Here is a 12,173-nt window from a genome sequence, read left to right as displayed (position 1 = left end):
GATTGAGGGCGCTATTTCGACTATAGTTGCAGTTCATTGAGTAATTTTATTACAAACACGGGATTGGGCTTTGGGTTTCACATTATTAAAACAACTTTACTATGCTTTTCTACGTCTAAAATAATGTGAATCCCGTGTTTGTAACTCAATGCATTGCAAACACTAAAAATTGTGTGTAAATATGTTTTTGTTGTAGGTACAGGAAATAATATGTAAGCAAACTCTTTACGATTTTTTTCCTAAATTTATTGAGTTACCAACAAGGACTTGGTCTGTGTTTTCCTTTCGTTTTCAAGTAGAAAAACACAGTAAAAGTGTACTAATTATTTAAGAATCTATGACAAATAAATATCCATTTCTTATCCATATGGCCGTTAAAATGTGTATGTTTCAAGAGTCAAATTAATTATATTTAAGAGTAAAACTGTACATTCCCTTTATATCCTCCAAATTATTAAATTATGATGTATTCTGTTTTTTCTCTACATTAACCATCAAAGATAATAGTTTCTTCAGATTTCTGATATATTTTACCAGGGACGTATTGTTTATACGTCCCTGATTTTACATTTTTTTTATTACATGAAAGATCCTAGGATCACTAATCCACTAGCAGGTAGCACACACGTCTGTTGTAATGTTTTGTAAATTCGTAACCGCACATCGTAGGCGCCACGTGTCAAAACAACAATATCGCAAACTATTATGTGACCTAAAATTAAGTAGAACTTCATACATATCAATCCGAAGAATTTATTTAGACTGTTCACATATCAATCAAAAAAGTTAATTTTACCAAAAGACATTAGTAAAAATTTCAGATATCATTGGAAGTTCTAATTGTTAAATATATTACTGCAAAAATCCTTTAAAATATAGCTTAAGACGAAAATTTTAAGCTATTCCAAAAGGTCAAAATAGCCAAAACCACCAACGCTGCAAGTTGGTAACTGTACAAAATCTAAACCAGGCATAGCTTTGACTACTTATATTCTATGTTGAGTTGGCCAAATGTTAGTTCGCTCATACCAACATTTCTTTATATATATATTTCGGAGAAAAATAAATGACAACATGCTATATGTTCACCACTCTGACAAAATAAGTGCTCTAATTATCGTTACTAGCCCATAGCAATGTCAGCACCCCCGCAAATACACGCCCAGCAACGACGGAAATAGAACGACCCATTGAATACAGAATCCTAATCGCGTCATTGTACTGATTTCCAAATCTCGTATCATTTCAATTCTTGCGAAAATTTGAAGACAGATTCACATAATTGCGATATCATTGCTGTCACATACATACAAAAAATCACACGTCGAGTACAATTTTTTTCATGATAAAAAATGTGCTCAGAAATGACATACCACGATCGGATGATAAACCATAGATTTTTTACTTCTCAAATACACAAGCTCACCCCGCTTCGAATGTTCATGTAATGGTGACATATTCATTGCTCTCTTGAGTCGTGGTGTTCCTTTGGGGCTATAAGGCTTAAGACGGAAATGTTAACCAAAAACGTGTACAAAATCGGTGATTTTGACGTTAATTTTGGCTTGTTACAGTGGATACTCCTATTCGAACGCCGGAAAGCTGCTCCAGGCTAGGCGCGCATATTACACGGGAAATATACGCATCGCGTGAAGGAGACGACATGCCAACGAGTACTCACTGTGATGATGCCCGAAAAGAAAGAAAACACACATAGAACATAGTACTCAAAACTTCTGTTTACCCCTCGCCAAATATCGTAAAATGTACTGACTTGATGAATGGCAAATATTGCCTAAAATGATATAGAATTTCATACTTGTATATCAATCTCAAGAAGATATATACTATTAAACTTTTCACTTTACTTTCAAAAAAGTTAATTTTGCCAACCTTTAGAAATGCCCCCTCTCCAAATTTTGGATATTTTATGAAGTTATAATAGGTAAATTTAAATACTACAAAATTCATTTGAGCTTAAGACGAGAATGTTAACATTTTATAGTAAGGTATTACACGTTGCCAAAAGTGACAATAGCCAACAAGTACCAACACTGTTTGCAAGATGACAACGACATAAAAAAATGACATTTTGACCACATTGGCGCCTCATTTCACTTTGAAAACATATTTTATACGAATTTGCCAATTTTTACTTAAATCATAGCAAAACTGTATGGAGAGAAGGGAAACAATATGTTCACCACTCTGACAAAACAAGTGTTCTGCTCATAATGATCTCTCCAAGCCTACAGCAACGATAGCATTGCCTGCAAATACACGACCAGCAACAATGGAAATAGGAACGACTGTGCGTTCCACTGACTGATTGCACGCTCTCATCGTTCTTTTCGCTCGAGGCGCGACGTGAAGTCACGTTGCGATAATGTCTCGATTGTGTTGCCATGACGCTTTGTTTACCAGAATGCATGCCGGGTAGTTCTGTCATCAGCGTACAGGTTAACGTTAACGATTGCTGACAACGTTTTCCGTATCTATTACGATATTTCACGACTAATTTACCAAGATACTTCAAAAAGTTCTATTGCAACATGCATATGATGACAGAGATTCAGAGTAAAGGTAGGAGTTATTTAAAGGGTAACTACTTACAACTAATAATATTTTTGGAGTGATAAAATATTGACAGCATTGTGACGAGAAAGACGAATCTTCACCCGCAGGACGTGAAACAATGAAGATATTTCGATCAATACATTTGAAATAACGTTGTCCCGATTTGTAGCTACCGGATCTTATTACTGAGGTTCAACTCTTTGTTATGACTTTCTCTCAGATATTATCCGAGTAGCTGCAGAAATTGCAGATATTGTACCTCGAGAGGTCCTTTCTGCAACTCAATATGAACAATTGGTAAGACTGGTAAACATGATATTAGTATTTTTATTTGTATTAGTATTTTTCAAGCAGATAGAAGAATATATTTTGATACGAACACAATTAGAACTTTGTAGATTTGGGAACTTTAAGTCTGCGATTACTAAACTTTTAGCCTATCTGTGGTGAGATGTACTGAAGATGTGGGAAATAGAATTTCATTAAGGTGTACAAAGATTTCCAAGTTAAATATTTATTTTCAATTCTACAAGTTACAGGCATACAACTATAGGATTGCATACTTCTTGATGTTTGTATCTAAATTCTTGCACAACACGCCTACATTTTTTAATCTTAAGCGATTTCTTGTGTTCTTTAACATTTCCTTAGAGTCATAGTTACTTTGTCTCTGTACAGGTCCACTGTGTAGGCCTACCTTACCTTGTCATTGGTACTGAGTAGTTGTCAATGTTGATATTTTGTTTCCTTGTTCCTCAGCAATGTCAATATATACCGGAATTACCCATCGAACAACCAGAAAGTTTGATGAACAACTCAGAACACTATGTAAGTATTTGATACAACTAGTATATCAATTAAACTGTTACAAAATGCTAATTTAAATTATACTACGTGATGAAATCTTTGTTTTCAGTAGCTTGGTCATCTTGTTGTATAGACTGTATATTTTAATTTCTCCTCTATCTTTTCATCAGATTCTCCAGACTACATATACATCTAATGATACCATTGGTCTGACTCCTAGTAGATATGACCCGTGTATTTACTTTGCATCCCCCATGACAAGATGGGGTACAACGTATCCAGATTTCTCGTTATCGGATGAAGCTGAGTATAGTGATGGGTGAGTACTAACAATGTCTTCAAAGAATACTAATTGTATTACTGTAGACTTTTCCCTCGTTTCTGCCAATACATTGTCTGTGACAAGAGAAACTTCGACGGTTGTATGAAACAAATTTCATTGAGATATTCACAGTTACGAAAACTCTGTATATCACAATAAATAAGATCTTTCATAAACTTTCCTTCCAGATTACAATTTGAATACCATAATCCTTGGTCTACAATCTCTCCGTATTACCTGCAATCTACTCCGCCAACGATTGTAGCCACACCACGTGACACAACGTCAACCAATCACAACAAAACACCATGTACACCAGTTCTACCATACAGCAGTCCACTGATGTTGTCAAATTCAATGACAATGTGTTCCAACCCAAGAAAGCGGAGACTCGATTAGTAAGTTTAAAATCTCACACATCGACTACACAGAAACACAAATAATTGATACAATCGTTTTTGATGCGTGGAAAAATACACAATAAAATCATTCATCAGAAATTATGTCTCGCCTTTTAAGTGAAAATAGCGCGGATGGGGATTTTAAATTTTGATGATGGGAAACTATCATAAAAACCTCATCCGCATAGATTCCAGGATAGAATATATCACTTTAATTATGTCAATCACTGAAACATAATCTTACAATGTGAGGGACAGTGGACAATATTGAAGTAGTCATTGGGACCATAGTTCATAAAACATTTAACAATATATTCTTAAAACTGGATCGTTTAAACGAAATCAGGAAAGGGGAGTGTTCTGTGAATGGAATTTGCAAACCATTGACTGCAATTTTATTGACCTGAAAAGAGTTGGTTTTTAAAGTATTTTGGTATTGTTTTATCAAGTTAAAGATAGTTTTCCTTTGGTCAGGTAGTTGTATTCTAATCTTATATATCGCTATTGTTCATTTCAGTGATATTATTCTAATCTTATCTATCGCTATTGTTCATTTCAGTGATATTCATACATCAACACCTGTCACTAAAAGACTTAGATCTGACATTCACGGTGACTTGTTTGATGACAACGAGACTGTCTTGACACCAACAAATGGGTGTTTTAAAATCAGAAGACGACAAACCCGACAACACAAGTGAGTACAAATTACAAGAATAATCACATTATTAAATAAGTATAAGTGTACTTTGAATCAGGAAAAATGTTCTCCCAGCTATACTGATAACTTTCATCATATATGACACAATATTTGACGTACGAGTCGTTAATTATTACCGATTAGTGAAAGTCTTTGATCGACCTTTGAACTCTTTCTTAAGACTTCGACAACCGATGACAATACGTTAGTGGAATCGAAAGCATATATACATCTAGTATTTTCTATACAAAATTACATAGACTATTCGTCTTTCATTAATATTTGAGAAACTGGTATATATTGATAAAATCTCAGAAATGTAGACCAAAATACGATGTTTACCGAAATGTTTCGCGATCGGAAACAAACTACAGTGCAGTTTTGATATAAAATTGACAATTCTTGGAACTATATTTTAACACATTAAAGCATCGGAAACAAGTTGTAACAGCTACTTCTTTAACTGCAAGTTCTCACAAATCATTTTCTTTTCTTTACCTTTCATAACTGTGTGTACTGTTTTCTCTTTTCTTTGTAGGGGTTTGTTCAGGAGAGTTATCAATAGAGCCAGGAGTACAGTCGCCTCTGTCAAGGCTCACTTTAAACATTAATAAAACGTATACGTACGAACTGTAATAATACTTGATAATACTTTGGATTTTCATGATATTTCTTTAAATTATTGTATTCATTTTATTATATTATTTTTAATGAGATAAGATAATATTTATAAGAAAGATAATATATAACGTACACAGTTGACGTGTTGTCTTGTCTGATTAATTTGGATGATATACTTACTCTCACCATGTCTTTAAGACGTTTCCGAGAGTACATTTAATAATGTTGGGTTCTTATATAGCGCTTTCCCACTCCGTGCTCAAAGCGCTTTACAATTATTACCCCTGGCTCGGATCAGAACGGCACAATGGCCCTTTAGTCTTCCTCAACTCCCCGGGGAGCATACAATCCATTGCAGCCGTTTAAGCGCATAGGATTAAAGCCTTCACATTGCAACCATGCTTCACATCCTACCAGGTCCCCAATTATACAGCTGGGTTGACTGAGGCACAGTCGTGGTTCAAATCTTGCCCAAGGACTTTAGCCACTCAGAAACAAACCTGCAACCTGTAGATTCCAAGCCGGTCACGCTAACCATTCACCCATCATGACTCCACATTTCCAAATGATATTCTTTAATGGGGATAAAAGTGATACTGATTTTGCAACAGCACCATTTCTCATGCTTGCTAAGCTGAGTAGAGTCATTTCCACAAACCATGTTGTACGTGACCTCTCGAAAATAGACGTACAAGTTACAACAACTTGTCATCTCTGACCCAGAAGAGACCTGCGTCTGTTACAGAATGGGGTGAAGCATTATGGGTAAGTTAACAATGATAAGAGCTACACAGACGGCCTCCACATTATTTGTGCACGGTTAGTAAGTGAAGTAAAGCTCCTAACATTGTTTACATCCCATAAAGCTACACTCCAGGGTACAGCAGACCTACCAGATCTGCCAAATTAAGACCCCTATTTTTCGTAAAATCGCGTAATTTGGGATTTTTGAAAAGACTTTTCTGGGTCCCTTTGCATAAGACATGCAGCTAATAAGAAGCCAGTCTCGTGTGTTCTTTCCTCTTTACGATTATTGCCTATAAACCATTTTTATGAAGTAGAACTAACCACCTCACCTCAGGTATGGGCTTTGTCGTTCTCTCAGTACAAGGAAGAATTATTGAGACTATATGCAATACTCCATGTCATATTTACCCTTACTGGTCTCATTTCGACTTCTCAGAGCAAAAAGAAAATGCACAATTATTTGTGTAATTCACACTTTTCTTGGATTATGTAATACTGATTGATGATAATCCAAACTAGTACTACTAGTATTGTCTGCCATATTTATAAAAAGTGATGTCGGTATTCCCTAAGACAGTACATCATACCAACACGTAATTCATGCATATTAGTGTTTGAGGGCGCTATTCAGATGACTTCCTATTATATCACGGTGTTGTCTGTGGATATTAAAACAAAAAATACACAACCGTGGGGAGGGGGGATAACGCTGTTAGTTGAAAAACATACTTCTTTTAGAAGTCTGTGGGCTTTCCATTCTTTGTTTGAATAAAATAACTTTGTTTAAACACTGCTCTGTTCGAATTCTTTTCTATGATAACGTGTGTGAAATTGCTAAATAGTCGGGTGAACTGCTTTATTTAATGTTGGATATTTACCTTAAAACAGTTTACAAAACTAAAGATAAATAACAAAATCAAAATATTTGAAGAAAGTAAAACTTAAGGTGTGTTAATTATTAAGAATCTATCAAATGAATATCCCTTCCTAGTCTCCGGATCCGGTCGACTTCAATACTACATCAACACCTGTTGAAATCTTTTCTAGGGGTCTAATCTTGTAACCTCGCATCGGAGGCGCAAAGTGTCAAAACCACAATATCGAAAACTGCACTGAAATATCCAAACATAAATGCGTTTAATTTGCCCGAATACAGAATCCTAATGATTGCACGCTCATCATAGTTCTTCTCGTGACGCGACGCGAATTCAAAGTAACGTTGCGATGGTGCCTGGTAACGTGTTGCCATGACGCTTTGTTTACCAGAATGCATGCCGGGTAGTTCTTTCATTGATGTACTTAAGTTAACGATTGCTGACAAAGTTTTCTGTATCTATTACGATATTTCACGAGTAATTTACCAAGAAAATTGAAAAGTTACATTGCAACATGGTGACAGAGATTCAGAGTAAAGGTAGGAGTGATTTAAAGGGTATCTATTTACAACTAATAACATTTTTGTAGTGATAAAATATTGTCTGTAACGTGACTACAAAGATGAATCTTGACCCTCAGGGTGAAGCAATAAAGATATTTTGACCAATATATTTGAAATAGCGTTGTCCCGGTCTGTAGGTATCGCATCTTACTGAGACTCCACTCTTTGTTATCCCTCTCTCTCAGATATTATCCGAGTAGCTGCAGAAATTGCAGATATTATACCCCGTGAGGTTCTTTCTACAACTCAATATGAACAATTGGTAAGACTGGTACACATGATATTAGTATTTATCAAGCAGATAGAAGAATATATTTTGATACCAACACAATCAAAACTTTTGTAGATAAGCGATTACTAAATGTTTAGCCTATCTGCGAGATGTACTGAAGATGTGGGAAATAGAAATTCATCAAGGTGTACAAAGTTTCCTAAGTTAAATATTTATTTTCAATTCAGATCTACAAGTTACAGGCATACAACTCAAGTCTTGCATACTTCTTAATGTGTGTATCTAAATTCTTACACAAAACACCTACATTTTTTAATCTTACGTGATTTCTTGTGTTCTTTAATATTTCCTGGTATTGAGCAGATGTCCATGTTAATATTTGTTTTCCTGTTTCTCAGCAATGTCAATATATACCAGAATCATCCATCGAACAACCAGAAAGTTTCATGAACAACTCAGAACACTATGTGAGTATTTGGTACAAAATGTATATCATAAAACTGATATGTACTTGCTTGTTTAGTGCATGGGAATTTAAAGTATAGTACATGACAAAATCTTTTGATTTCCTGTAAGTAATTATAACTTGGTCATTTTTTGTTGTATGACGTGTATAATAATATAATATCTCCTTTATCTTCTCGTCTCCAGACTCCGTCTAATAATAGTATTGGTCAGACTCCTAGTAGGTATGACCAGTGTATTTACTTTGCATCCCCCATGACAAGATGGGGTACAACGTATCCAGATTTCTCATTATCAGATGAAGCTGAGTATAGTGATGGGTGAGTGCAAGGAATGTCTTCAAATAATTATTTTTGCAAAATAGCAAGGAATGTCTTCAAATAATTATTTTTGCAAAATAGCAAACAGATCTTATTCAGACATGTAGAGTTACGAAATACTATATATTTCGCAAAAAGTAAAATACTTAAACTTTCCTTTCAGATTACAATTTGAATACCACAACCCTTGGTCTACAACCTCTCCATATTACTTACAATCCACACCATCAACTCTTGTAGTCACGCCACGTGACACGACGCCAGTCAGTCAGATAAAAGCACCGTGTACGCCACTTCTATCATATAGTCCATCGATATTGCCAAATTCAATGTGCTCCAACCCAAGAAAGCGAAGTCTCGATTAGTAAGTCTAAAATCTCATGATCACTTTTCGCTGAAATTCAAGAATTAATATAGTGGAATGTTTCCGTTTATCATGCGATCGAGGTTGGTACACGAGACAATTAAAATATCTCCAATGAAAACGATAGAATACATACTAATCTATACGTTAGGTTACTATGTCAACCACTGACTGCAACACAATGTTACAACACGGGGAGGGATAGAAGGCAACATGGATAACGTCAGAACTTACTTCAATACTTATGTAACAAGATATTCTTAAAATTGCCTTATTGATGGTATAAAGGAAATGAACGCATTTTGTGAATGCAATTTGAAAAGCGTCTTTCAAACCATGTGTGTTTTTGAAGAGATATCTGATGAAACCCAAAGTATCTGTCTATAGAGGATACTTTTGTCTGTGGTAAAATGTAGTTTTCATCACACTGGTTACCTTCACTTGATTCAACACAATGGTGATCTCATTCTAATCTTATCTATCGCTATTGTTCATTTCAGTGATATTATTCTATTCTAATCTCATCTATCGCTATTGTTCATTTCAGTGATATTATTCTAATCTTATCTATCGCTATTGTTCATTGAATCAGTGATATTATTCTAATCTTATCTATCGCTATTGTTCATTTCAGTGATATTATTCTAATCTTATCTATCGCTATTGTTCATTTCAGTGATATTATTCTAATCTTATCTATCGCTATTGTTCATTTCAGTGATATTATTCTAATCTTATCTATCGCTATTGTTCATTTCAGTGATATTATTCTAATCTTATCTATCGCTATTGTTCATTTCAGTGATATTATTCTAATCTTATCTATCGCTATTGTTCATTTCAGTGATATTCATACATCAACACCTCTCACCAAAAGACTTAGATCTGATATTCACGGTGACTTGTTTCATGACATCGAGACTGTCTTTACACCAACAAATGGGTGCTTTAAAATCAGAAGACGACAAACCCGACAACACAAGTGAGTATAGACAATAATTGTCACATTAAAGACAGCTTCGGATGATAAAATATTTTACTAATTTTAATATTGCCCATTGTTTTTTTATATTGGTGTTTGACATCTTTGGATCGAACATTCAACTCGTTATTTCGTACGACTACATCTGATAATTAGTTTGCACGAGTCTGAAGCTGTGAATTGTATAGTTTTTCGATATAAAATGTTAGACTGACAAAATTAATATATATTGGTAAACTGAGAACATCGACCTAAATACGATATTTAAACTTGATTATCAAAGATAAAGTGTGTGTGTGTGGGGGGGGGGGGGGGGTTACTGGTATTGTACCAAACGTTTTACCAACGTCGTAACCACATGCCTCTTCAGGGCACTGTCCAAAACATAACCGTACTACTTAGTTCGTTGCTTCAGCAGACATACATTGTATATATGTGGTCTAGCTTGCGAGAATGACATTTTACGGGTGTAAATTCGACTATTCTTGACACTAGATATACAACATATACAAGGATTTAGAACAAACTAGAACAGTCCCTTCTCGAAATTCAACTTTTCACAAATCGTTTTCTTTTCTTTACCTTTTACTCACCCTGTGAATTGTATGTTTTCTTTGTAGGGGTTTGTTCAGGAGAGTTGTCAATAGAGCCAGGAGTGCAGTCGCCTCTGTCAAGGCTCATTTCAAACACTAATTAAAAAGAATTTCACCAACATTTAACTTTTAAGAATTTTCAGAATATTCTTCATTTTATTGTATTTCATTTTATTACGTTAACTCATTTTTGATAATGATATGGGATATTATTTATAAGAAAGATAATATATAACGTATTTGCTATAAATGACTTGTTGTCTTGTCTTATTAATGTGGATGGTATACTTAATCTACTTAATTTCTTTGAGACGTTTCTGAGTGTAACATCGCCTAATTGTAAACTTCGGTAAAGGGGATAAGTGAGGCTGAGTTTGTTTGATCATGCTCTCATGCTAACTAAGCTAAGGATATTATTTTCACCAGCCATGTTGTACATATCCTGTCTAAAGTGGAGGTAGAAGAATTTGGCAAATCTGACATAGAAGAGACCTGTTGTAGAATCTGAACCAGATCTGTCAAATTTTACCATCCTTGCACGAGTTGGGTAGATGAAACGATTTTTCTGGCTCTCCTAAGCAAAAGATGGTTAGCTAAAGTTTTTTTTAAAAAGCCTCACTTGGACTTCCCTTAAGGTGTACAAATATTCCAAAACTCCAACAAAGCATAATCTGTAGCAAATATTATGATATTATAAATAGCAACACCGTAACTAAGGAGTTTTAGGCCAGAACAAATAATATGGGCAAAATCAATTTGAATTTCTGAAATCCCTAGCAAACTTGGTAATGGTATAGTGACTCAAAATGAAATCCCTAGCAACCTTGGTAATGGTATTGACTCAAAATGAAATCCCTAGCAACCTTGGTAATGGTATTGTGACTCAAAATGAAATCCCTAGCAACCTTGGTAATGGTATTGACTCAAAATGAAATCCCTAGCAACCTTGGTAATGGTATTGACTCAAAATGAAATCCCTAGCAACCTTGGTAATGGTATAGTGACTCATAATGAAATCCCTAGCAACCTAGGTAATGGTATTGACTCAAAATGAAATCCCTAGCAACCTTGGTAATGGTATTGACTCAAAATGAAATCCCTAGCAACCTTGGTAAAGGTATAGTGACTCAAAATGAAATCCCTAGCAAACTTGGTAATGGTATAGTGACTCATAATGAAATCCCTAGCAAACTTGGTAATAGTATTGACTCATAATGAAATCCCTAGCAACCTTGGTAATAGTATTGACTCAAAATGAAATCCCTAGCAACCTTGGTAATGGTATAGTGACTCAAAATGAAATCCCTAGCAACCTTGGTAATGGTATAGTGACTCAAAATGAAATCCCTAGCAAACTTGGTAATGGTATACGGACTCAAAATGAAATCCCTAGCAACCTTGGTAATGGTATAGTGACTCATAATGAAATCCCTAGCAACCTTGGTAATGGTATAGTGACTCATAATGAAATCCCTAGCAACCTTGGTAATGGTATAGTGACTCATAATGAAATCCCTAGCAACCTTGGTAATAGTATAGTGACTCATAATGAAATCCCTAGCAACCTTGGTAATGGTATTGACTCATAATGAAATCCTAAGCAA

Source organism: Glandiceps talaboti, chromosome 1 (assembly GCF_964340395.1).
Source record: "Glandiceps talaboti chromosome 1, keGlaTala1.1, whole genome shotgun sequence".
Lineage (NCBI taxonomy): Eukaryota > Metazoa > Hemichordata > Enteropneusta > Spengelidae > Glandiceps > Glandiceps talaboti.
The sequence above is the reverse complement of the archived record's forward strand: the minus strand, read 5'-3'. Positions refer to the sequence as shown.